Source organism: Ovis canadensis, chromosome 2 (assembly GCF_042477335.2).
Source record: "Ovis canadensis isolate MfBH-ARS-UI-01 breed Bighorn chromosome 2, ARS-UI_OviCan_v2, whole genome shotgun sequence".
Lineage (NCBI taxonomy): Eukaryota > Metazoa > Chordata > Mammalia > Artiodactyla > Bovidae > Ovis > Ovis canadensis.
In genome coordinates this window covers 24,716,778-24,744,100 of record NC_091246.1, presented here as the reverse complement: position 1 = coordinate 24,744,100, position 27,323 = coordinate 24,716,778, and positions in this window count along the sequence as shown.

Below are 27,323 nucleotides of genomic sequence, written 5' to 3'. Positions count from 1 at the left end.
TGACAAGGATGGGACATCACTGGACATTCTCTTCTTTGCACTTTACATCTTTCCAAAAATGGGAACATTGCAGGTCAACTCACTGAGATTATTGATGGTGACTTGTATACTCTCTGTATTACTACAGATTAAAGAATTGGGCTGTACACTGAAGTATCACTGTAATGGATGCCAAAATCCTGGTTCTCTGTGCACCAATACTGAACAGAAATATGGAAACAGAGTTTTGGAGCAGAAAGAATAAGTGGTCTTATTTCCTTGCCAGTCAAAGGGGAAGCACAGTAGGCTAGGGCCTCAAGAAGTGTGTCGTCCCTCCCTGGGGAATAGGGAGAGGTCTTAAAGGCAGGTAGGTCATAAGGATCGAAGCTGTGATGGGCTTGCACTCTTCTGTTGGGTTGATGGTGAGGTAAGAGTCAGCATCATCAACCTTCAGGTTCCAAGTGGCCTGGAGGTCTACGTGCTTATGGGCAAATACCATTGTTGATCGTTAACTTTTCCCACCTAGAGGGGGTTTCAGTTCAGTTCAGTTCAGTTCAGTTCAGTTCAGTTCAGTCACTCAGTCATGTCCAACTCTTTGAGACTCCATGAATCGCAGCACGCCAGGCCTCCCTGTCCACCACCAACTCCCAGAGATCACTCAGACTCACGTCCATCAAGTCAGTGATGGCCATCCAGCCATCTCATCCGCTGTCATCCCCTTCTTCTCCTGCCCCCAGTGCTTCCCAGCATCAAAGTCTTTTCCAGTGAGTCAACTCTTCTCATGAGGTGGCCAAAGTACTCGAGTTTCAGCTTCAGCATCATTCCTTCCAAAGAAATCCCAAGGTTGATCTCCTTCAGAATGGACTGGTTGGATCTCCTTGCAGTCCAAGGGACTCTCAAGAGTCTTCTCCAACACCACAGTTCAAAAGCATCAATTCTTCGGCGCTCAGCCTTCTTCATAGTCCAACTCTCACATCCATACATGACTACTGGAAAAACCATAGCCTTGACTAGACGGACCTTAGTCGGCAAAGTAATGTCTCTGCTTTTGAATATGCTATCTAGGTTGGTCATAACTTTCCATCCAAGGAGTAAGCGTCTTTTAATTTCATGGCTGCAATCAATATCTGCAGTGATTTTGGAGCCCAAGAAAATAAAGTCTGACACTGTTTCCACGGTTTCCCCATCTATTTCCCATGAAGAGATGGGACTGGAGGCCATGATCTTCGTTTTCTGAATGTTGAGCTTTAAGCCAACTCTTTCACTCTCCTCTTTCACTTTCATCCAGAGGCTTTTGAGTTCCTCTTCACTTTCTGCCATAAAGATGGTGTCATCTGCATATCTGATGTTATTGATATTTCTCCTGGCAATCTTGACTCCAGCTTGTGTTTCTTCCAGTCCAGCGTTTCTCATGATGTACTCTGCATAGAAGATAAATAAGCAGAGTGGCAATATACAGCCTTGACGTACTCCTTTTCCTATTTGAAACCAGTCTGTTGGTCCATGTCCAGTTCTAACTGTTGCTTCCTGGCCTGCATACAGATTTCTCAAGAAGCAGGTCGGGTGGTCTGGTATTCCCATCTCTTTCAGAATTTTCCACAGTTTATTGTGATCCACACAGTCAAAGGCTTTGGCATAGTCAATAAAGCAGAAATAGATGTTTTCCTGGAACTCTCTTGCTTTTTCCATGATCCAGCGGATGTTGGCCATTTGATCTCTGGTTCCTCTGCCTTTTCCAAAACCAGCTTGAACATCAGAAGTTCACAGTTCACGTATTGCTGAAGCCTGGCTTGGAGAATTTTGAGCGTTACTTTACTAGTGTGTGAGATGAGTGCAATTGTGCAGTAGTTTGAACATTGTTTGGCATTGCCTTTCTTTGGGATTGGAATGAAGACTGACCTTTTCCAGTCTTGTGGCCACTGCTGAATTTTCCAAATTTCCTGGCATATTGAGTGCAGCACTTTCACAGCATCATCTTTCAGGATTTGAAATAGCTCCACTGGAATTCTATCACCTCCACTAGCTTTGTTCATAGTGATGCTTTCTAAGGCCCACTTGACTTCACATTCCAAGATGTCTGGTTCTAGATGAGTGATCACACAATCGTGTTTATCTGGGTCATGAAGATCCTTTTTGTACAGTTCTTCTGTGTATTCTTGCCATCTCTTCTTAACATCTTCTGCTTCTGTTAGGTCCATACCATTTCTGTCCTTTATCAAACCCATCTTTGCATGAAATGTTCCCTTGATATCTCTAATTTTCTTGAAGAGATCTCTAGTCTTTCCCATTCTGTTCTTTTCCTCTATTTCTTTACATTGATCGCTGAAGAAGGCTTCCTTATCTCTTCTTGCTATTCTTTGGAACTCTGTATTCAGATGCTTATATCTTTCCTTTTCTCCTTGGCTTTTTGCTTCTCTTCTTTTCACAGCTATTTGTAAGGCTTCCCCAGACAGCCATTTTACTTTTTTGCATTTCTTTTCCATGGGGATGGTCTTGATCCCTGTCTCCTGTACAATGTCACGAACCTCATTCCATAGTTCATCAGGCACTCTAAGATCTAGTCCCTTAAATCTATTTCTCACTTCCACTGTATAATCATAAGGGATTTGATTTAGGTCACATCTGAATGGTCTAGCGGTTTTCCCTACTTTCTTCAATTTAAGTCTGAATTTGGTAATAAGGAGTTCATGATCTGAGCCACAGTCAGCTCTTGGTCTTGTTTTTGTTGACTGTATAGAGCTTCTCCATCTTTTGCTGCAGAGAATATAATCAATCTTATTTCAGTGTTGACCATCTGGTGATGTCCATGTGTAGAGTCTTCTCTTGTGTTGTTGGAAGAGGGTGTTTGCTATGACCAGTGCATTTTCTTGGCAAAACTCTATTAGTCTTTGCCCTGCTTCATTCCGTATTCCAAGGCCAAATTTGCCTGTTACTCTAGGTGCTTCTTGACTTCCTACTTTTGCATTCCAGTCCCCTAGAATGAAAAGGATATCTTTTTTGGGTGTTAGTTCTAAAAGGTCTTATAGGTCTTCATAAAACTGTTCAACTTCAGCTTCTTCAGCATTACTGGTTGGGGCATAGACTTGGATTACTGTGATATTAAATGGTTTGCCTTGGAAACGAACAGAGATCATTCTGTCATTTTTGAGATTGCATCCAAGTACTGCATTTCGGACTCTTCTGTTGACCATGATGCTACTCCATTTCTTCTGAGGGATTCCTGCCCACAAGAGTAGATATAAGGTAATCCGAGTTAAATTCACCCATTCCAGTCCATTTTAGTTCTCTGATTCCTAGAATGTCGACGTTCACTCTTGCCATCTCCTGTTTGACCACTTCCAATTTGCCTTGATTTGTAGACCTGACATTCCAGGTTCCTATGCAATATTGCTCTTTACAGCATCGGACCTTGCTTCTATCACCAGTCACATCCACAGCTGGGTATTGTTTTTGCTTTGGCTCCATCCCTTCATTCTTTCTGGAGTTATTTCTCCACTGAACTCCAGGAGCATATTGGGCACCTACTGACCTGGGGAGTACCTCTTTCAGTATCCTATCATTGTGCCTTTTCATACTGTTCTTGGGGTTCTCAATGCAAGAGGGGGTTTCAGTATTTGCAAAAGAGAAATGTTACTATGTATATCCTTTTATGAGAACCAAGACCTTACCCCAAGCCATCACTATTGTTTCTCTTGATTATTTGTCTCTCTTGTCTCTGCATCCCGTCCCTTCCCTAGTTTGCAAGTTGCTTGAATCTGCCTGTTGGAACTCAAGGAAGGTCATGGAGACTGAAAGAAGGCTCTTTCTTATAATCAAAGAAATGGGGGACACAAAAGTCTTTGTCCCCAGGAGCCCCACAGGCCCCTTCTTGGCATCATAATTAAAGTATCAAATGCATAGGAAAAAAGTCTGAACTTTGCTTTCAGTTACAGAACACATTCAAAAAGAATAGTCAGAATTTGAGTTCTATCTCATTCTGACTCTCACTTGGCCTGTGATGTGTGGAATGTCCCAAGGAATCTGAGTTCTACCTCTCTGAACCTCTGTTCCTTAGACAATTAAATGTGTCTAATGAGAATGCCTACTGTATGGGGCACTGGTGCAAACAAGAGAAACAACAAAAAGATTGTGACTCCAAGTAAAGATAAAGAAACAATAACTATGGGTAAAGGCAATATTTATCTTTGAATCTGGACTCCCTCTTCTCTGTTCACATTATTTGGGTAGCTGATCCCAAACTCACTCATGCAGACATTGAAATAGATGAGGCAGCAGGGGGGCTTTGCAGGAAGGGGAACCCCTTTTAAGGCCAGAGAATGGGCTCTTGTGTAACACTCAAAATGAACTGTCCTAGAAGACATGCATGCTGACAAAGAGGCTTTATTAGGAAGAGGTGCCCAGCAGGAGGGTAAGGGAACCCAGAAGGACTGCTCCGCCACGTGGCTCACAGCCTTGGCTTTTATGGTGATGGGATTAGTTTCTGGGTTTTCTTTGGCCAATCATTCTGACTCAAGGTCCTTCCTGGTGGCATATGCCTTGCTCGGCCAAGATGGATGACAGCAAGAAAGATTCTGGGAGGTGTTAGGACACATGGCATCTCCTTTTGACCTTTTCTGAACTCTTTCAGTTGGTGGCGGCTTGTTAGTTCCATGTTCCTTACCAGGACCTCCTGTCGTAAAATAACATAAATGGTTACCATGGTTGCTGGCCAAGGTAAGCAGTTTCTGTCAGTGTGTTTTGCCTAACAGAGCGAGGAACAAATGGGCTCTGGGGTCCAAAACACAGGTGCAGATGAGGCTCAAGGATCCCAGTTCTTTGAGGTGGGGATCCTCACTCAGATCTTGTTGCTCAAGGAGCCAGGAGTGGGACTGCTCTCTCCATCAACACTGCCTCTCCTGGGGCCCTCAGTTGTGGGGACTGGACTGTCAAAATACCAGTCCATACACCTGTTTTATTTTTTAAAAACCCTTTCCCACCTCCACCATAGCCATGTGGCAAGGCTTATTGATACTGTGATTGTAACTAGAAATACAGAACTTGCCTGGTGGTCCAGTGGTTAAGAATCTGCATGCCAAAGCAGAGGACATAGGTTAGATCCCTGGGAAGATCCCACGTGCCATGGGGCAAGTAAGCACATGAACCACAGCTACTGAGCCCACATGCCTAGAGCCTGGATCTACAATAAGAGAAGCCACTGCAATGAGAAACTTGTGCAACAACAACAAAGATCTAGCATATAGAAAAATTTTTAAATATATATATATATTTTTAAAAAAGGAATATTTACATGGTCCTCCATCCCGTTTTCTAGCACTGGGCTCCAAGAGTGATAAGCATGTGTTATTACACTAACAAGGTGATTTGGGAAAAGCCCCTAGGTTGCCTAAGGATGAGGCTGGTCAAGGCAGTGAGGGAGAGTAGGAAGGCAGAGCCAACCAAGTGGTTAGAGAATAGGAATTTTCAGTCCCACAGTCCCCCTGACTTGGAAAGGGAGACAGGTTGATTGGGGGTTGAGTTCAATTGCCATTGGTCAGTGAAAGACTCCATCATGCCTGTATAATGAAGCCTCCATAAAAACCCAAAAGAAGAGCTTCAGAGAGTTTCCCAGTTGCTGAACACTTGGAGATTTGGGGAGAATGACACATTCAGAGGGGCATAGAAGCTCCATCCCCCTTACAAACATTCCTGAGTTATGTCCTTTTATAATAAATCAGTAAGCTAGTAATCTAGTCATTCTAGCAAACTAATCAAATTCTACGGATTAGTTTGCTAGACTTGGGAAACCTATATCCAGTCTGTTCCAGAAGCCCAGGTGACAACCTGAACTTGAACCTGGCCTCTGAGGGGACATGGGGACAGTCTTGCACTACTGAGCCCTTAACCTGTGGAATCTGATACTACCTCTGGATCAACAGTGTCAGAATTCAGTTGATTGTAGGGCTCCCAGCTAGTCTGAGAGAATTGCTTGGCGGTTTGGGAATCCTCCCTCCTCAAGTTGGAGTTGGGTGACCAGAACATTTACACAGCTGTGAGCACCTCCTTGCCAGAGCTTGATGTCTATCCATCCATCCAACCACCCCATGCCAGGACATGTGATTCTATGTAGTTGACTCCGGGGTCTTTCCTGGGCCTTGCTTCTGGGTTCAGACTCCCAACTGCTTTGTTCATTCAGCAGACATTCCACAGACAATAAAAGTCTGGCCAGTGGGGTCACCCTTCATGACTATTGTGCCCTGAGACCCAACAGGTTTTGTGACTGTCTTGGAGGTCACAACCTTCCAGAGAGCTCAGTAACACTCTGCAAGTTCACTGATCACCCTCTTAAGGCACGACCTCTTTTCTGATGCAAACTGGGAAAGAGTTGAAAAGAATATTGACACAGAAGGCACTGATATGAACTTTTTCCAGGGACTTGGCCCCTTTTGGCTTCCCAGGCTTATTCATTCTCTCAAAACATGATGCCACACATGGGAAACCGAGTCACCTTCCAGTCGCAGAAAGGCCTCCTCGCTACTCAGCCTGTGCAAAGGTCTCTGCACAGGTCAATTTGGCCACAGGGCCTTACTTCTCAAGAAGAAGCAAGCAGGTGGAGCAAACAATGAGAGTGAAAACAGGCAGAAAGTTGTCCAGTGTTCACACCTGGAGAAGGCAGGGCTGGAGCATTAGGACACCAGCATAAAGAGATGGTGCTAGCGGTAAAGAATCCTCCTGTCAATGTAGGAGACGCAAAGACCTGGGTTTGATCCCTGGGTAGGGAAGATCCCCTGGGGTAGGAAATGGGAATGCACTCCAGTATTTTTGCCTGGAGAACCCCATGGACAGAGGAGCTTGGCAAGCTACAGTCCATGTGGTCACAAACAGTTGGACATGACTGAGCACACACATAGAATACAATGCAATATAATACAATATAATACACAGAGAAGCCTGCAGCCATCTAGACTCACGCATGCACCCAGGCTCCCTTCCTTGGGTGCCCAGAGGAGTAGTGAGAGGAGAGCAGGAGCAGAGTGGGGGAACTGAGCCAGATTTCCGGTACTCACACCCGTCTAACCAACTGGCAACTGCAGTTGTGACACTGCCCGGCCCAGGGCAGCAAAGATGCCTGACCAGTGGAAGAGCAGAAAGAAGCAGCGAGAGGGGAGAAATTAATGAGTTTGAAGAGAAGGACAGTCAGGTCCAAGGTCTTCCCACATTCTCTTTTCCAAATCCCCAGAGCCCCAGTGTTGCTAATATTTCAGGAATCTGTATTTGATTTCCCCCATTTTTTAAAAGCCAGCATCAAAGTTGACCTTCAGCTCCTCCTAGAACAGGGTGCACACCATCCGCATTCAGATGTAGAGCCAGGCTGAGAATTGAAAACAGTGCCCTGCTGTCTGCTCCCAGCCTCTGCATCCCGAGCTCAGTGAGACGCTGTCTACAGAACTGTGGTCTGGGAGACTCCTTCAGTTTCACAAACACACCCTCTCATAGTCACAGGCTCTTTGGAGTCATATCATGGACAAATTGAAAACAACACATGAAATAGCTCTATGCGTTTGGAAAAGAGGGGAGTCTCTAATGAGCTTTTGAAAGGAAGCATGGCATTGCCCAGTGGAGAGATGCCCAGTGACCACCCAGGCTTTGCACAGGACACTCTGCACTCAAGCTGGGACATGAATCTCTGATTCCACCCAGTGTCAAGCTAGCTCTCTGAATCCAGCTGCCTCTTGATTACCTAGAGAGCCCAGGCAGAGGGAGAGGGTGTCCTTAGGAAGCCAAGGCAGCGCTGTGATTCTGACTCTGGTTTCATTTATTTCCTCCTGCCCCAGGGCCAGTGTCCTGGCCACCAGCCTGCCACCCTCTTGATGTTCCTTCATCTGGGAAGCCCATCCTCAGTTCCTGCTCAGAGCACAGTAAAGAGGGTGCTTGCCAAGTGCTTCGGCAGACTTGGACATGAAAAGCCTTTGGAGATGTGAGCTAGGGAGCTCAATCTCACAGATGTTCTTATAGAAGCTCATCACAAGAATAGTATTATTCAAATGCCCAAACCAGCTTTGGCAAAGCACATCACTCTTTCTGTATTTGGCCAGGAACATGGGTTGACAGACCAAATGCTACTATGTTGAAATATGTGGGATGCTATCTTTTATTTTGTGAGATAGTCTATCTTTGGTCATACGTTTTGTAGCTGATATCTAATACCGTTAAATGTCAAAGTCAGAAAATTTTAAACTGAAGTAAGGGTCAGTTCAGTTCAGTTCAGTCACTCAGTTGTGTGCGACTCTTTGCGACACCATGGACTGTAGCACACCAGGCTTCCCTGTCCATCACCGCCTCCTGGAGTTTATTCAAACTCATGTCCATTGCGTCAGTGATGCCATCCTGTTTCATCCCTTTCTCCTCCAGCCTTCAATCATTCCCAGCATCGGGGTCTTTTAAAATAAGGGTCAGTTCAGTTCAGTTCAATCTCTCAGTCGTGTCCGACTCTTTGCGACCCCATGAATCGCAGCACGCCAGGCCTCCCTGCCCATCACCATCTCCCGGAGTTCACTCAGACTCACGTCCATCGAGTCAGTGATGCCATCTAGCCATCTCATCCTCGGTCGTCCCCTTCTCCTCCTGCCCCCCATGCCTCTCAGCATCAGAGTCTTTTCCAGTGAGTCAACTCTTCGCATGAGGTGGCCAAAGAACTGGCGTTTCAGCTTCAGCATCATTCCTTCCAAAGAAATCCCAGGGTTGATTTCCTTCAGAATGGACTGGTTGGATCTCCTTGCAGTCCAAGGGACTCTCAAGAGTCTTCTCCAATACCACAGTTCAAAAGCATCAATTCTTCGGCACTCAGCCTTATTCACAGTCCAGCTCTCCAATCCATACATGACTACTGGAAAAACCATAGCCTTGACTAGACGGACCTTAGTTGGCAAAGTAATGTCTCTGCTTTTCAATATGCTATCTAGGTTGCTCATAACTTTCCTTCCAAGGAGTAAGCATCTTTTAATTTCATGGCTGCAGTCACCATCTTCAGTGATTTTGGAGCCCAAGAAAATAAAGTCTGACACTGTTTCTACTGTATCTCCATCTATTTCCCATGGAGTGATGGGACTGGATGCCATGATCTTCGTTTTCTGAATGTTGAACTTTAAGCCAACTTTTTCACTCTCCTCTTTCACTTGCATCAAGAGGCTTTTTAGTTCTTCTTCACTTTCTGCCATAAGGGTGGAGTCATCTGTATATCTGAGGTGATTGATATTTCTCCTGGCAATCTTGATTCCAGCTTGTGTTTCTTCCAGTCCAGCGTTTCTCATGATGTACTCTGCATAGAAGTTAAATAAGCAGGGTGACAATATACAGCCTTGACACACTCCTTTTCCTATTTGGAACCAGTCTGTTGTTCCATGTCCAGTTCTAACTGTTGCTTCCTGGCCTGCATACAGATTTCTCAAGAGGCAGATTAGGTGGTCTGGTATTCCCATCTCTTTCAGAATTTTCCACAGTTTACTGTGATCCACACAGTCAAAGCCTTTGGCATAGTCAATAAAGCAGAAGTAGATGCTTTCCTGGAACTCTCTTGCTTTTTCCATGATCCAGCGGATGTTGGCAATTTGATCTCTGGTTCCTCTGCCTTTTCTAAAACCAGCTTGAACATCAGGAAGTTGACGGTTCACGTATTGCTGAAGCCTGGCTTGGAGAATTTTCAGCATTACTTTACTAGCATGTGAGATGAGTGCAATTGTATGGCAGTTTGAGCATTGTTTGGCATTGCCTTTCTTTGGGATTGGAATGGGAATTGACCTTTTCCAGTCCTGTGGCCACTGCTGAGTTTTCCAAATTTGCTGGCATATGGAGTGCAGCACTTTCACAGCATCATCTTTCAGGATTTGAAATAGCTCCACTGGAATTCCATCACCTCCACTAGCTTTGTTCGTAGTGATGCTTTCTAAGGCCCACTTGACTTCACATTCCAGGAAGTCTGGCTCTAGACGAGTGATCACACCATTGTGATTATCCGGGTCATGAAGATCCTTTTTGTACAGTTCTTCTGTGTATTCTTGCCACCTCTTCTTAATATCTTCTGCTTAGTGGAAATTAAATGATGCTTCACTTGACCCTTCATGGTTAGAGGCAAGTGTATTGCATCAGTTTAGTAGCAAGGGAGACTTTGTGACCAATACTGATCCTGCAACCAACCCACCAGACTCAAATTAGAAAAGGAAAAAGAGAAGCCAGACTGGAGCAGAATGTTTGTGGAGGGCTCTGTGGTTGGCTGGCCTGGAAGCACCTTCTTGTTATAGGATATGGCTTCCCAGGTGGATCTGTGGTAAAGAATCCAGCTGCCAATGCAGGAGCCATGAGTTTGATTCCTGGACTGGGAAGATCCCCTGGAGAAGGAAATGGCAATCCTCTACAGTATTCTTGTCTGGAAAATCCTATGGACAGAGGAGCCTGGCAGACTACTGTCCGTCAGTTCAGTTCAGTTCAGTTGCTCAGTCCTGTCCGACTCTTTTCAACCCCATGGACTGCAGCATGCCAGGCCTCCCTGTCCATCACCAACTCCCAGATCTCACCCAAACTCACGTTCATTGAGTCAGTGATGCCATCCAACCATCTCATCCTCTGTCGTCCTCTTCTCCTCCTGCCTTCAATCTTTCTCAGCCTCAGGGTCTTTGCAAATGAGTCAGTTCTTCAAATCAGGTGGCCAAAGTATTGGAGTTTCAGCTTTAGCATCTTTCCTTCCAATGAATATTCAGGACTGATTTCCTTTAGGATGGACTGGTTGGATCTCCTTGCAGTCCAAGGGACTCTCAAGAGTCTTCTCCAACACCAATAATAACATGGACAACTTGGCTAATGGGTGGAATTTTATAGCTAAGGAATATGGAGTTTTGTTCATTCTTAGACACATTTTTAGGCCATCTTAGTCCATTTGACCTGAGTTTTGGAAATCCACTTTTTAAAAAACTTTTATATCAATTTTTATTGGAGTATATTGATTATGTTGTGTTAGTTTCTGCTGCGTAGTCAAGTGAATCTGTTATACATATACCTATATCCACCCTTTCCTTAGATTCTTTTCCCTTAGGCCCTTACAGAGTAATGAGTAGAGTTCCTTGTGCCATACAGCAGGTCTTTATTAGTTACATATTTTATATATAGTAGTATGTATGTCAATCATTATATTTTAGGTTATTCCTCTCCACCCACCCCACTTTTTTTTTATTATAGATGAAGTATTGAAGGAAATGCATAAGCACAATTTTCTAAATGTAGCCCGATAGGAAGGGACCGGATGAGAGGAGAGTATCCTAGCAGGTGACCCTGAGGTGTGGGGTAGGAGGTGAGGTCAGCTCTCATCACGCAAGCTTCACCCAGGGCCAGCTAGCTCTAGTGTCACGTGAACTGCGGCCCTGTTTACCTGTCCCAAGGCATGACCCACATCTATGATCCATTGTGACAATGTGACTGTGGCTATAGTTTTTCAGCCCTTTTTCAACACAGGATGAGACTTGGCTGCAGATTGAATGTGAATACCTGGAGGCAGGCAGAAGAGAGAGACAGGCACCTCCCCTCCCCTGTGCTGTGAGAAGGTCCAGGATCTGGGTTGCGACTCCCACTCCTTTTGAACATTTTGTGGGAAAGCAGCGCAGGCCTTGTGAAGCTACTGTGTCGTCATGGATCTCCATGCTTGATGTGTGTGTTTCTGGGTAAATGGGCATCAAACAGAGCTTGGGAACATTCCTAATTCACCTTTTTGTTTTTGGCTGTGCCATGTGGCATGCAGAATCTTAGCTCCCTGACCAGAGATTGAACCGGAGCCCCCTGTAATGGAAGCACAGTGTCTTAACCACTGGACCACAAGGAAGTCCCTCTTCATTCACCTTGGAAAAAGAGATGTATGTGAAGACCTCTCCCTAAAGTCGGCATCACACACGGGATATGGTAACAAAATCTGGCCTATTTAAAGTGAGACCCGCTACAACCATCTGCCCAGGAGGAATGTATGATCCACCGTGGGCCAGAAATAGCAACACTTCCTGAGAAAGCACTGCCAGGAGATAGGCAGAGAGCTGGTGCAGGAGCCACAGCCCTCATAGGAAGCCCAGACCTCTGAAAAGCACCAGATTGCTCAAGGCCCAGCGTTCAAGGGTGGATTGGACTGGAGTCCTTGAGGGCTATAGGATGCAATGTGACAGTGACAGGCAGAAATGGGTCAACATAGATTTCTTCAGGACTTGGAATATCACATTTGTGGGGCAGATTCTCAAGTCCCGCTGACAGCAGGATTCCCCAGAGGAGCAACAGATCTACCCTTTCTCACCTGCACAGTGATTTCACAGGGACAAAAACGGTCATTAAGTGCATAAGCAGGCTGAACTCTCATCACTATCATTCCAACCAAGAGGATGCAGATGACCAACATTGTCCATCCTCCATCCCTGGCCCATTTCTTCCTAGGATGAGTCATCATTGCCGATCAAGTGGCTCTTCATCCCATGCGCCCTCCTACATCCTCAAGGACCAGCCTGTCTTCCTGTTACATGCAGACGTGGGCAGTTGCTAGAGATCATCCATGCCCAGCCTGCTTCTGCCCTGGCCCCATGGAGGACCCTGTGTGGGCGTGCCCACCACCCACTGCCCATCATCCTCCAACTCACAATAAAGACCTGCCTGAGAACAATTCTGCAAGGTAAGAAGGCTTTGCTCTGTTTTCAAGAAGCATTTAATCCAACATCCACACCTCTGCTCTGCTTTCCAGCCCACATACTAACTGTCATACAATCAATGAGTATTCAGTAGCCACCACCATTTGAGGGCATTCTGCCATGCCAGGTCAAGACTTGGCAATCATACATTAGTTCAAGCCATCCAGCAACTCCAGAGAAAGTGTGCTCCCTGCCCGCCTTCACTGACCAGCAGAGGGACCGAGGAAGGAAGACCCGTTTGAACACTGGGAAACAGCCTCTGAGTCTGATCTGTGATGCCATACCAGCATCCTATCATCTGGCCTTGGAACCACCATGCAGCTGGTGCTGTGGCCCCTACATCTCCATAGGTGGCCTTGACAGGCCAGTACCATCTCCTCTGAGTGAATAGATTGTTCAGTGAAAGTGAAAGTCATTCAGTCATGTCTGACTCTAAGACCCTATGAACTGCCCACCAGGTTCCTCTGCCCATGAACTTCTCCAGGCCAGAATATTGGTGTGGGTCCTTGCTCCCTTCTCCAGGGGATCTTCCCAACCCAGGGATTGAACCCAGGTCTCCCACATTGCAAGCAGATTCTTTACCATTTGAGCCACCAGGGAAGCCCACAGATTGTTCAGGAGTCTCTCAAATCCCTCATTTGGCCAGGCTGCCTTTGCACACCATCAATGGTGAAAATCCCTCAGTCAGGAAGATTCCCTGGAGGAGGAAATGGCAACCCACTCCAATATTCTTGCCTGGGAAATCACATGGACAGAGGAGCCTATTGGAGTACAGTCCATGGGGTCGCAAGAGTCAGACACGACTTAGCAACTAAACCACCACCAAGAGTGAAAAGGGGCTCCAGGGGCCAACACCAGGGGTGGGCTTTGCAAATGGATTGACCCAAGTGATAAATTAAATGTTCTGTGGTCACAAGACCTAGCTTAGACTCAAGAGGCTGGGATTCAAATTCTGATTTAAGATATCCAAGCTCTCTGAGCCTCGGTTTACTCATCCAATACAAAGGAGACAGGGTCTGTGTGTCCCCTGGGAGTGCGGTGAAGCTCCGATGGAGAAACACCCCACCCAGAGGATGGTAATGACCCTGACCCCTGGAACCTCCCCCACCTCACACACCTGTGCTTTCGCTCCCAATCCCTCTCCTGTCATCCTGCTACCTGACCAGGGCTTCCAAAAACCTGCAACCCAGGCAGATCCTGGCACTTAGAAACTTCCCTTCCAATCCCTTTCTTTAATCTGAGTGTCTGTACCAAGTCTCACCCCCCAAAAGTGATGCTAGGGACTATTTACCCTGAGGTGTTGATGACTAATGGCCATGATGGCAGAGGACCAGTGTCCTCACGTGGGTTGACCCTCTGCAGTTACAGCTGAGAAAACTGAGGCCCACATCACAGGCCCACTGGGAGCCTCACTCAGTCTGGGGTCCAACCCTCCCCCTCACAGTTCCAGAGACCTTTTCCCCACATGCCTCATGTACCACCTAACTGAAACCATCTCATCTGGAGAACGGAACATGCCTTCTTAAAAACACATCTTAGACAGGCTTTCTAGGTCCAGGGAAGCCAGTGAAACCCCACCCCATGGGGGTTCCTCAAATCTCAATCCCCTCATCCACTGCAAATAAGCTTTGTAGAAGAACACATCAGATAGAAGGGGATTTGCAGAAACCTGTTTCTTCCCCATGTGAGAGACGCTTGCCCTCACCCCCCACAGCCTCCAGGCAGGGGCTGCAGCCAGACTCGGATCTCTGCACAGAGATTCCGTGACAGCTGGAAAGAGCGCACAGGCACCCTCAGAAAGCGACACACCTGGAGGGGTGGCCTCTCGGTAGTGACCCTGGCTTCTCGCCAAACCTCCTGTGGAGGCAATGCGGACTCCCAGCTCTCCAGGCCAGTCTGCTCCCAAAGCCTTTGCTTTCCAGCCTGGGTCTTTTCCGTTTGCAAGCATGTGGTCTGCATGTGTTCGCAAGCAGGGGTGTCTGCCTGGAACCTGCTGATCAAACACATCTTAAGGCTTTTTTTTTTTTTCAAACTGGAAACTGTCATTAATAATCTGATTTTTATCTTTATAAGGCTTTGGCCCTAAGGTATCAGGCTTCCATATTATCACATTTCAGTCCAGCTTCCAGCGCTCACTTGACACGATGTTTAATCTTCGCACATCAAAGGAGAGGACTGGGCTGCATTTGCTGCTATTGTTGCGGGTGCCCCAATCCATCTGCTCCTGACAGAGAAGCCTGCTGAGCCCAGAGAGAGGAATTCCACCCCTTCCCACTGCAAGGCTCTAGGACACTTCAAAGCCCTTCCCTAGATTTCTAAAAAAAAAAAAAAAAAAAAATTAAATGAATAAAAAATAAGTGGGAGGGAAGATCAAGGGTAAAGTTTTTTGTTTGTTTTCCAAAATGGCTCATGCAATTAAAATTGTGCAAGTCGAATTCAAAATGTTTTGGGGTGCCTAATGGGTGAGGGAGAGTGACACTGCCGGATCCTAGGCCCAGAAGGACCACTCTGAGAGCATGACAAGTGTTGTCTACAGTCAGGACACTATGGCCTGGGTCTGAGTCCCCCACCAAGGAAACTTACAGGGTGAGAGACAGAGGGGCTGTCCTCCACACTGGTGGAAGGGGAGGGGCACAGAGGCCTGAAATTCCACAGGTCACCTATACCGCAGGGGCTGTAGGAGCCACTGGAAACCAAATCTACCCAGAGCACATTCAGGGGGCCTAGAGATGGAACAGCAGAGAGCCCCTGACCCCCAGTGGGGTTCTTCCATCCATTTTCTCTCTCCAGCCACCCTTACCCTGGAGATTCCGGAACCTTCTAGCAAGTTTGGAGGTTGCGGAGGATCAGCTTAGCCAGGATCAGATGAGATGCTACCTCAAGTTTACAGTCCAATCATCCTGAGCCACACATGCTCAGTCTTTCCAGATCAACTGTGCTCGTGGCCGAAAGTGACTGAAAACTGTTTGTGACCTAAGAGGGTACAGGTGGCTTACATTGGAGGGCTGCAGTCTCTGATGACTGTGACATTCTCGTTTACAAGAATGGCAGGAAATAATCCATTTCTCAAAGAAACAAATATAATCACATAAAAATATCCAGGTTGGATCATCAGCAAAATACCACCCCAGGGTGGGCAGTTCTGGGGTGTCAGGGTCCTGACTTGCTCCCAGGTGCCCTCACACAGGCAGTCCCCTTATCTTCCTTCACAGACAGAAATGTCCTTTTGAAACAGGAGCAGTTTCATCTCGCCCTAAGGCAATCGTCATTAACAGCCAGGCCCCCCTCTGCTGCGGCTATGAGTTCATCCTCCACACGAAAAAACACCAGACACCAGGCACCTCTGCCCAGGCCCAGGACCCATTTCAGAGTGAGAACATGAGTCAGGGATATGAGAACGTGTATATTTACAGGTATGTTTTCTATGATAAAAATATCAAAAATAATCTTGAAATGAAACAAATCCACTAAAATCTACACTTATACCTGAGAGTTCACCGTTGCTCTAAGTGCCCATAGAAGGATAAAGCTGTGATAACTCTAGAGCTGATTCTTGGTCTTTTTTTTTAAACCACTGAGTTATCATTGTTTATTTCAAACGACTGTTTAAACACAAGGTCATGTATGACTGTGGGAGTCGTGCACCTCATGAGAATGGAATGGAAATGATTCTGAGCCTTTATGAGCTTCCTTTTAAAAGAAATGTTTGTTGGGTCACCTGTGTCACTGGATTCTTTCAAATTAACTTCCACGTAGAACATGATTTTGACTAAAGCATAAGTAATATTGCATGCCAATTTGGCATCAATATGATTACGATTCAAGAGCAAACAGAGCCACTGTTTGGAACAAACAGGTTTTTTTCGGGAGCAGTATCTGTCACTGCCCTGTTTTGAACCTCAGTGCATGGTGACGATAAACAGCCCACAGACAGTCGGTCTTGCTAGGATTCCCTGAGACAATGAGAGCCCTCCTTGCCTGGGGGAAGCACCTCTCCTTGGTCACCCAGGAAGTCTCCCCAAGTCACCCAAACACGGAGCAAAGGCAGGACTGCACACAGTAATGTAATCAGGTGGTGGGCCCCCACTTGGTTTCTGGGCCTTCCCTGGTGGGGGGCTTACTTTTCCACCCTCACAGGATCACATCCCACTTCTGCACCCAAGCCACCATCTTGGGTCTGTTTCGGTGGGAAACTAAACCAGGACAAGTGGCTTTTCTTATACTAATGTCCACAGATCCTTTATCTGAAGATGTATTTGTGACCGACCCAGCAGATACTCTTGATATTTACAATCTTTGAAAATTATTAAAAGCACATTTTACTCCCATATGATCCAATATTTCTATTTTTAGGTATTGACCAAAAATTATTGAATGCAGGGTCTCAAAGAACTGTCTGAACACCCAGTGTACATAGCAGCATTATTCACAACAATCAAAAAGTGGAAGCAACCCCAACATCCATTGAAAAACAAATAAATAAACAAAATGTGGTATATCCACAAAACGGAATATTATTCAGCTTTAAAAACACAGGCTCCCACATAGATGAACCTTGAGGACATCATGCTAAGGAAAGAAACCAGAAACAGGACAAATACTATATGATACCACTAATATCAGAGGTGTAGAATAATCAAATTCATAGAAACAGAAAGTAGAACGGTGGGTGCCAGGGGCTGGGGGGAGGAGGGAAGGAGGATTTAGTGATTTTTGTTTTAATTGAAATATAATTGACTTACAGTATCATGCTAGTTTCAGGGATGCAACACAAAAGGAAATCTGAATTCCTTTTCAGATTCTGTTCCCTTATAAGTTATTACAAAATACTGAGTATAGTGGCCTGTGCTATACAGTAGGTCAGGAGTTTGTGCTGAATGGTGACACATGTTTGTTTCCCAAGATGAAAAGAGTTCCAAAGATAAATGGTGGTCATCACCCCATTGTACAACAATGTGAATGCATTTGATGCCACTGAACTGTATACGTAAGATGGTAAATCTTACCATATGTACATTTTATCACATTTTTTATGTAAAAAAATGAATTAGGAAAAAAAGAAAATAAAAGAGAGAGAGAAAGCACATTATGCTTCATCTGCTGTCAGTGGGCCCCTCTGGTCATTTCCCGTGTGTGCTGCATATGGGTTGAAACTCCAGTTAGTACCACAAACCCCACTCTCCTTGTCACCCTCAATAGCAGGGCACAGAGGCAGGTAACACAGCAGGGACATCTCAGTGCCAACTGGAGGCCAAAGGATACTACCAGTGAGGGACGTAAACAAATGCTTCCCCATAGTTCACAGCCATGATGGGGGCGCATGACATCCCTGGTCCACACCGTCTTACTTTGGATCCCCCGAAAGCCCTCTGAGACATGAGTCTGGATGCTGGGGAAAGTGGGGAAGTAGGGAAAGAGAGAGAGGAAAGCCAGAGGCCATGAGGCAGATGTGAAAGAGCGGGGGAGAGCCCTGGGCCGACACAGCTGCATCCTGCTGGGGACCCTCTGAGAAACTGTCAGAGCAGTAAGAGCCTCGACCATGGCTGAGTGACACGGTGGGCTAAGGGCGAGTGCACAGCCAAGGTCAATTGTATCAAACAGACTCGGTGTGAGATCAGGAGTGCAGGGACCATCTGCTTCCCTTTAAACAGGTTTTCTTCTGAGCACACGGCACGGGGTGGAAGCCAGGCACTTCTGTCTCTCTGCCTCTGTCTCTCACTGTCTCTCTCTCTCTGGGGAGATTTAGATCAGGCACTTTCTGAGAGCAGAGTCGAATGTTGGAGGAGGGAGGAGACAGGCACACTCTCAAACAGGCCCACTCACCATTATGGGCTGAAAGGACATCCCTCAAAATCCATATGCTGGAGCCTTAACCTGCAGGACCTCAGAATGTGACGGTGTTTGCAGACAGGGCCTTTACAGAGGGGGTTAATGTAAGATGAGGACACGAGAGTGGGCCCTAATCCAGCATGTCTGGTGTCCTTATGAGGACAGGAGATGAGGACACGCACAGAGGGAAGGCCATGTGACATGTTGACAGCGCCTCCAAGCCAGCGAGGGAGGCCTCAGGAGAAGCCAGCCTTGCTCATGCCTTGATCTCGGACTTCCAGACTTTGGGACTTTGAGAAAACACATTTCTGTTATTTAAGCCACACCATCTGTGGTGCTTTGTTATGGCAGCCTAACACATCCACCTTTCCAGAATGGCCCAGGGAGGGCCCTGAGGAACCTTGGGCCTGGTAGAAACAGGAAAATCTACCAAGGGGAAGGCAGCACAAACTTCTCACTCCCCAGACCCCTGCCAGAACTACCCACCCCTGGGATTCCCATCAGACTCTCCTTTTCCTGAAGCCCACACTCTGCTCAGCTAGCCCTGAGACCTGCAGTGTCTGGAAAGCCCACCTCAGCTCACTTCAGGGATACCCAATTCTGCTTCATGCTTTGAAGGAGGCTGCAGAGTCAGTCCTGAGTTACCAGAATAGACCCACCCCCCGACATCGACCTCCATCCTGTGAAGAGTTTGCCCTACAGGGCTGGGTCCTTTCTTCCCTCCCAGCAAGATGCCCACATGGATGAGTCGGCAGCTGCTGTGCTGATGACTTGGAGAATGGCTGCCCCACCCTGAGGTCAGCCACCCACTGTGTGTGAGCCTGGAGGACCCCAGCCAAAGAAGTCGGGTTAAATGATCCAGCGTGTGTGCCCCCAACAGCAAAGTGAGGTAGGAAGCCATCATCTCAAGCAGGTAATAAAACTAAATTCAGGGTACTCCATAACCCCTCAGGGTCACCATTTTTACTCCTAATGTTACCGAGTCCAAGCTCGCTCTCCTCGCTGCATGAATCAGAGAAGTAGGGTTCTGAGGCAAGGAAAACAGCTTTATTTGAAATGCTGGCTGAAAGAGAAGATGGCAGACTAAAATGTTAAAATAAGCATCTTGTTGGGGTCTGGATGCCAAGTTATTTTATGGATCAGAGATGAGCGGAGGTGAGGAAACAAAGTAAAAGGCCATTTAATCTTGCAGGTATCTCCTAGAATGGCAAGTCTCAGGCAGGGGGATATGTTAATTTCTCCCTTTTTGCCATTCACAGGTGAACTGGGTTCAGAACAAAGGCACTTAAGCTTAACAGTCAGAGGGGCAGGATTCTCTGAGGCAGGCCATTAGGTATGATTATAATAACAAAAGCAGTCAAAGAAACAAATTGAGAACACTGACTCAAAATCATTGCAGATGGTGACTACAGCGCTGAAATTAAAAGATGCTTACTCCTTGGAAGAAAAGTTATGACCAGCCTCAGTTCAGTTCAGTTCAGTTCAGCCTTGACTAGACCAACTTAGAGTATTAAAAAGCAAAGACATTACTTTGCCAACAAAAGTCCGTCTAGTCAGCGCTATGGTTTTTCCAGTAGTCATGTATGGATGTGAGAGTTGGACTATAAGGAAAGCTGAGCACCAAAGAATTGATGCTTTTGAACTGTGGTGTTGGAGAAGACTTTTGAGAGTCCCTTGGACTGCAGGGAGATCCAACAAGTCCATTGCAAAGGAAATCAGTCCTGAATATTCATTGGAAGGACTGATGCTGAAGCTGAAACTCCAATACTTTGGCCCGCTGATGCGAAGAACTGACTCATTGGAAAAGATCCTGAGGCTGGGAAAGATTGAAGGCAGGAGGAGAAGGGGACAACAGAGAATGAGATGGTTGGATGGCATCACCAACTCAATGGACATGAGTTTGAGTAAACTCTGGGAATTGGTGATGGACCGGGAGGCCATGGGGTTGCAAAGACTTGGACACAACTGAGCAACTGAACTGAACTGAAGTTTTAGAATAAGACTAAAACTGAGAATCCTCCCAGACTCTGCCCAGGGCAATTACCAGACTCTCCACACAAAGGAGTTGAATTTCAAAAAGAATTGAGGTTGTGGGGCTCCATGGAGCCCCTGTGTTTGTAGAAGAATACATTCTAGAAGTAGGAGCTGGAGACTTTGTCTCAGAGATGGAGCAGCAGGCTGAGACCCCAGGCTTCTGAGGACCAAGACCCCTGTTCTCTTGCACTTTTTTCATGGGCATAACGGTTATCACAGGAAACTCTGGCTGAAGGATATAGAAAGAATCTTATGGTTCATTCTGGAATCCTCTCCAAAGTTTCAACATCAGTTGAGTAGAAAGCAAAACCCCGTTGTCTCAAGATCTTGGCCTGGCTTCTTGCTCACAAGGCCTTCAGGGCACCCTAGAGCCCTCACCCACCTTACCTGGTCCTCATCAATTCTAGCCCTGCCCCTGTTCAGGGTGGGATGGCCTCATAGTCCAGATAATGCCAGGGTGGCACCCTGCTCCTTCAGAGAGCTCCCTCAATGTGTGAAGAGCAGAACCTAAAGAAGGGGAAGGAGTATTCCTTCACACAGAACTGAAAATTACAGCCTGGTAACAGTCACTTGCTACTAAGAGGCACACCCCACAGAAACCTTTAGAGGATTTCAAGATTTCCCAGTTAATATTAAGCCTCCTTGTTTTATCCACTTAGACTAATCTAAAATCTAACATGCAGAACTGTAGAGACCAGGGGAATACACAGAAGCGTGGGCCTGAATTCAGGCTTCAGCCGCCTGCTGTGTCTTCTGTAAGTAGCATGCACTCCCACCACTGTCAACCTCAGCTGCCTGCATGAAACCACGAAGCTCTTTCTCAAAGTTTCCAAATGCTGCCGCCTCTGCTCTGTAGCACTGCAGAGCTCTGCAGGAAATGTGAGCGCACCATCTTCCCAGACACCAAAAACGCCTGCCTGCCTGCCCAAATGCCCTCACTAGGCTCTGTAGAGACCAGCCCAAGTGTGCGGCTCTTTCACCACCCAGAATCCCCTGGACGCTGCTGAGAGTTCCTAGGATTTCTCACTCCCCAGGACTGACTCCACCTTCATCACACACAAGGCACCTTTCCTGCCACCTCTTGAGTTCCAGTGACAGCTGGCCTCTGTCACCACACCTCCTGGAGAGCAGTGCCACCAAGCCCACAGATGACACTGCATGCAGTGTCCTGCTTCGATTTTCCCTTGTAAACCCCCACCCCTGGTGGCCCTGGGGTGCTGAAGACCCTGGGCAGAAACTGAAGGACGAGAAATGCAGTACTCGTTTTGATAAAAGGCTTCAGCTGAGCTAGAAAGGGAGCCCCAGATCTGGTCTTTGCCCATTTGTGTGTCTGTGTGTGCGCATCTGTGTGTTTGTGTAGGTCTCCATGAGTGTGTGTCTGTGTGTATGAGAGTGTGTATATATGTGTGCCTGCACATGTGTGCGGAGAAGGCAATGGCACCCCACTCCAGTACTCTTGCCTGGAAAACCCCATGGACAGAGGAGCCTGGTAGGCTGCAGTCCATGGGGTCACTAAGAGTCAGACACGACTGAGTGACTTCACTTTCACTTTTCACTTTCATGCATTGGAGAAGGAAATGACAACCCACTCCAGTGTTCTTGTCTGGAGAATCCCAGAGATGGGGGAGCCTGGTGGGCTGCCGTCTATGGGGTCGCACAGAGTCGGACACAACTAAAGGGACTCAGCAGCAGCAGCAGCAGCAGCAGCACATGTGTGTGTCTGTGTGTATCTGAGTGTGCATGTGTATATGTGTGTGTGCCTGCACGTGTGTGTGTGCATGTGTGTCTCTGTGTGTACATGCACGTGCCTGTGTATATCTGAGTGTGCATGTGTGTATCTACATCTGTATGTGTGTTTGCTCATGTGCGTGTGTGTGTGTGGCATGCACACACAGTTTGCAGGTTGGAAGCAGGCCACATCAGTTCAGGATCCCTGACAGATGTGTGAGGAGGCCTTGGTGGCCAACCGCAGCCAGAGTTCCTAATGTTCCGCTTTGCTCTCAGCCGCTCTTTGCTACTTAGAGCGGCTCATCTGGACGCGTGTTTTTAATCCACCATGACTGGGAAATTTTCCCACAGCAGTTTTCGAGGTTTTATTGCTCCAGGAACTGTGTTTTCTCCTCCTCCATCCCTTCCACTTATTTCATTCCTGTATTTCTTTCCCCAATTCTCAAAAAGACAGGCCAGGACCAGGAGGGGCCATACTTTTTAAAGGGACAATTTCTGAGTAATGATGGTAAGGCCCACCTGTAATCCCACAGGGCTACTTTCTGGGGCAGGGGGAGGTGGGGTCCACATGTCTGCCTGGTTGACACTGGGCGAAAGCTAACATTGAATTGATCAGGTTGGTGTCAGCAAGTGGTTCTTACAGTTGAGCCTAGTGGGCCCACCCTGGAATTCCTCTCTCAGTCAGGAGGAGGAAGGCTGAGGATTTCGATTTCTAGCACATTCTCCAGGGATGCTGCCAGTTCTCCTAGTCCTGCATCTGGATACCACCAGTCAAGGTCCACTTGGGCCTCCTAGGGCTGAACCTCACAGTACCCCCACCAAGCAAAAGAATCAAATGAGGCTTTATTTTGTATTAGAGTATAACCGATTAACAATGTTATGATAGTTTGAAGAGGACTGCAAAGGGACTCAACCATACGCATGCATGTATCCATTCTTCCTCAAACTCCCCTCCCATCCAGGCTGCCACATAACATTGAGCAGAGTTCCTTGTGCAGTACAGTAAGTCCTCATTGGTTATCTATTTTAAATATGGGAGTGTGTACATGTCGATCCCAGACTCCTTAACCATCCCTTGAATGAGGCTTTAGAAGGATTATTTTCTTCATAGGTGCTCAGTAGACAGCATGGTGGAAATAGTTTAGGCTAAAAGAAGAGTCAGATAGGGGACTGGGGAAGAAATGGCCTAGAAGACACCAACTCTCCCAAAGCCTTCCCTACTCCAAGGATGAGCACATCAACCAAGTGTCCTCCTGAACTGCTATGTGGCGAATCAAAGCAAGTGTTACCTACACACCAAACATACAGGCCTGTGTTTGGACTAAGTATTGAAAATGTGCCCACAACTGAAGATCTGTCAGGAGCGCCTACAATGACTTAAACTGAGCCCTGGTTGTCCCACAGGTCATCTGAAGTCTCCAGGACTCAGTTTCTTCCCAAACAGTATAAAAACAGAAGTGACCAGACCAACTGTTTCAGAAATGAACAAACCAACTATTTGTCCTGCAGGAGCTTCACTGGTAGCTCAGTGGTAAGGAATCTGCCTACCAATACAAGAGACTCAGTTCGATCCTTTGGTCGGGAAGATCCCTTGGAGTGGAAAATGGCAACCCACTCCAGTTTTCTTGCCTGGAAAAGCCCATGGATAGAGGAACCTGGTAGGCTGTAGTCCATAGGGTTGCAAAGAGACATGACTAAGCGACTGAGCATTCCTCCTGCAAGAATGATTCTAAGGGACCCTCATTAGAGATTAACTCAGATGGCTGAGCACTTCAGGATCAGAATGGCAAGAGGAGAGGGAGGGGCTGCAACTTCTCCCAGCCCACCATGGACCCCTTCCATTCGCAGGCCTCTGGGGATCTGGAGGGAAACTCTGGGAGATACATCTAAAAGCCAGCTATTTTGAATGTGCCAGCAAACCTCCATGCCATCCCCAAGCCACGACTGTGCCATTATCCCTGGTACCCCATAATCATTTTTCTTTTAAGAAAGGGTGGTTCCTCCATGCTCAGAGTTAATTTCTCTACCTCCCTCTTGACGCAGACCACTCGGCTCCCCATCTTACCGTGTCACGCAGGGTCTCACCACCTGCTTGTCCCTTCTACTGCCCGTGCTTTCAGTCTTCCATGCCCTTACCTCCCACCCTCTCTGTCACCTGCCCAACCCAGCCTTCAGGTCCCCCAACACCTTTCAGGCTCAGTCACTGCACATTAGCACAAAGCATATCTTCCCCTCACCTGCCACATACTCTCGGTGGTTCCAGAGTGATCTCCACTCTGAACCATACACACCATGGAAACCCCACTCCCCAACACAGACACACACCACTCCAATTGTCCAGCCCCACAACCTCTGCTCACCTGTATTTGTCCTGTCCAAGACCTTAATCTGAGACCTTGATCTGAATGCATGGAAATTCATGTTCCCTGGCACCTCTGCTTCCTTCTCAAAATTCCTTTCCTGTTGACTTGCATGAAGTCATCCTTCTTACCTTCCATTTCAGTCCCCTTGGCATCTTTCTCTGCTTCCCCCGTAAATGAAGACATTCTCCCAGCTGTCCAGTCCTTGTCCTCTACGAACTTCCTGGTTAGTATCTTTAACCCATCTTACTCTCATGATGTCTAGATGTGAATATTCAATCTAGACCTTCTCCCCTAGTCCCAGTCCTGGTTATCCCCCCTCTCCACTAAACACCACCAGTATTGCAAACACCAGTCCAACATTCAACTCATCAACTCTCTGAAAGTGTAATTATTTCCATAATTTTCAGTATTAATGAATGATTATCATCCCTCCCACCAACAAACCAAGTTAGGATAGCGATCAGTTTCTTTTTTTCCCTTGTTCTTGAGGGACTGGCCTCTTCCTTGGAGTCTTTCTGTCATAATCCTATATAATGTTTCTTATTTAATAATATTATACATAGTGAAAATAAATTGTATTCCAAAGATTTGCTAAGAACCCTGTATTTTATAACTTGAAATTCATTGTAGCATAGTAACCGGGTAATACAAGATGCTTGGAGTCTGGATTTTTTTTTTTTTTTGAACACGGATTTAGTGCGATTTTTTTTTAATGCATTGTGTATGTGCTCAGTCACTTCAGTGGTGTCTGACTTTTTGCAGTCAAAGGGACTGTAGCCCACCAGGCTCCTCTATCCATGGGATTCTTCAGGCAAGAATGCTAGAATGGGTTGTCTTGCACTCCTCCAGGGTAGCTTCCTGACTTGACCTAGGGATCAAACTCACATCTCCTTTCTCTCCTGCATTGCAGGCAGACTCTTTACTGGTAAGCCACTGGGGAAGCTTCAGTGCCTCATATACACAGAGTATAATTAAACCATGCCTTATGGCTACTTATAATATAATGTTTGGGGAGATGTGAATTCTCAGTTGCAAAGATTTTAAGAACATTTATTGCTTTTCCCATCAGAGCTAAGAGTTACCCAGCACTTTATCTAAGGAAGGTATCCCTGGGTATATTACATGTAGAAATAACTTGTTAACATTCTATACCCGCCTCGTGAGGGATGGCATTTGTCTCATAACCTGTTGAATTTAGATGCATTTGGTTGCAAGGAACAGAATATACAACTCAAAGTTGTCACGGGCAGTGAGGAAGAATCCAGCAATGGTCCATTGGCTCAATAACAGTGTAACTAAACTTTTATAACACATATTTTACTTTCATTGATTTTCTCTATTATCTTTCTGCTTTCAATTTAATTGATCTCTCCACTTTTATTCGTTGCTTTATTTCTACCCCTTATTTGCATTTCATTTGCTTGTCTTTTTCTGCTTTCTTCAGATTAAACCAAAAGTCATCTGTTTGACTCTCATATTAGTTTCCTAAGGTTCTGTAACAACTACATACTTAGTGGCTAAAGCAGTACAAATCTGCGGTCTCACACTTCTAAAGGCCAGAAGGCTGGAATGTGTCTCACTGGGCTAAAATCAAGGTGTTGGCAGGCTCACCTTCCTGTTGGTTGTTCTAGGGGATGATCTGCCTTTCCCAAATACCAGAGGGCACTCCCATCCTTTGACTCATGATGCTCTTCTCCATCTTCAAAACCAGTGATGTCAGGTCATCTCTCTTAAGCTCTCATTTCCCTGGTTCTCTCTATTTTGTCTTCTTCCACTTATAAGGACTGGATTGCATTGGGCCACCTGGATAATCCAGGATGGTCTCTCTATTTTACATTCAATTGATTATCAAAAAAATGGGCAGAGGACCTGAATAGACATTCTTCCAAATAAGTAGTACAGATGACTAATAAGCATAAGAAAAGATGCTCAACATCAGTAGTCATCAGTTTAGTTCAATTCAGTTCAGTTGCTCAGTCGTGTCCGACTCTTTGCAACCCCATGAATTGCAGCACGCCAGGCCTCCCTGTCCATCACCAACTCCCAGAGTTCACCCAAACTCATGTGCATCGAGTCGGTGATGCCATCCAGCCATCTCATCCTCTGCCGTCCCCTTCTCCTCCTGCCCCCAATCCCTCCCAGCATCAGGGTCTTTTCCAATGAGTCAACTCTTGACTATGAGGTGGCCAGGGAAAAGCTAACGGAAATGACAAAAGATATCACCTCACACCTGCCAGAATGGCTATCAGCAAAGAGACAACAAATAACAAATGTGGGTGAAGACGTAGAGAAAAGAGAATTCTTGTGCACTGTTGGTGCGAATGTAAATTCGTAGAGCCACTGTGGAAAACAGCATGGAGATTCCTCAAAAAATTAAAAATATAACTATTATGTGGTCCAGAAATTCCAATTCTGGGTATTTACCCAAAGAAAATGGACACACTAGTTTGAAAAGGCATATGCATCCCATCTTCATTGTACCACTGTTTACAAGAGCCAAGATATGGGAGCAACCTAACTACCAAATAGATGAATGGATAAAGAGGGTGTGATGTGTGTGTGTCTGTGTGTGTGTATGTATGCTCAGTCAACTCTGTGACCCCATAGACTGCAGTGCACCAGGCTCCTCTGACCATGAAATTTTCCAGGCCAGAAAACTGGCTGCCATTTCCTACTCCAGGGCATTTTCCAGACCCAAGAATTGAAC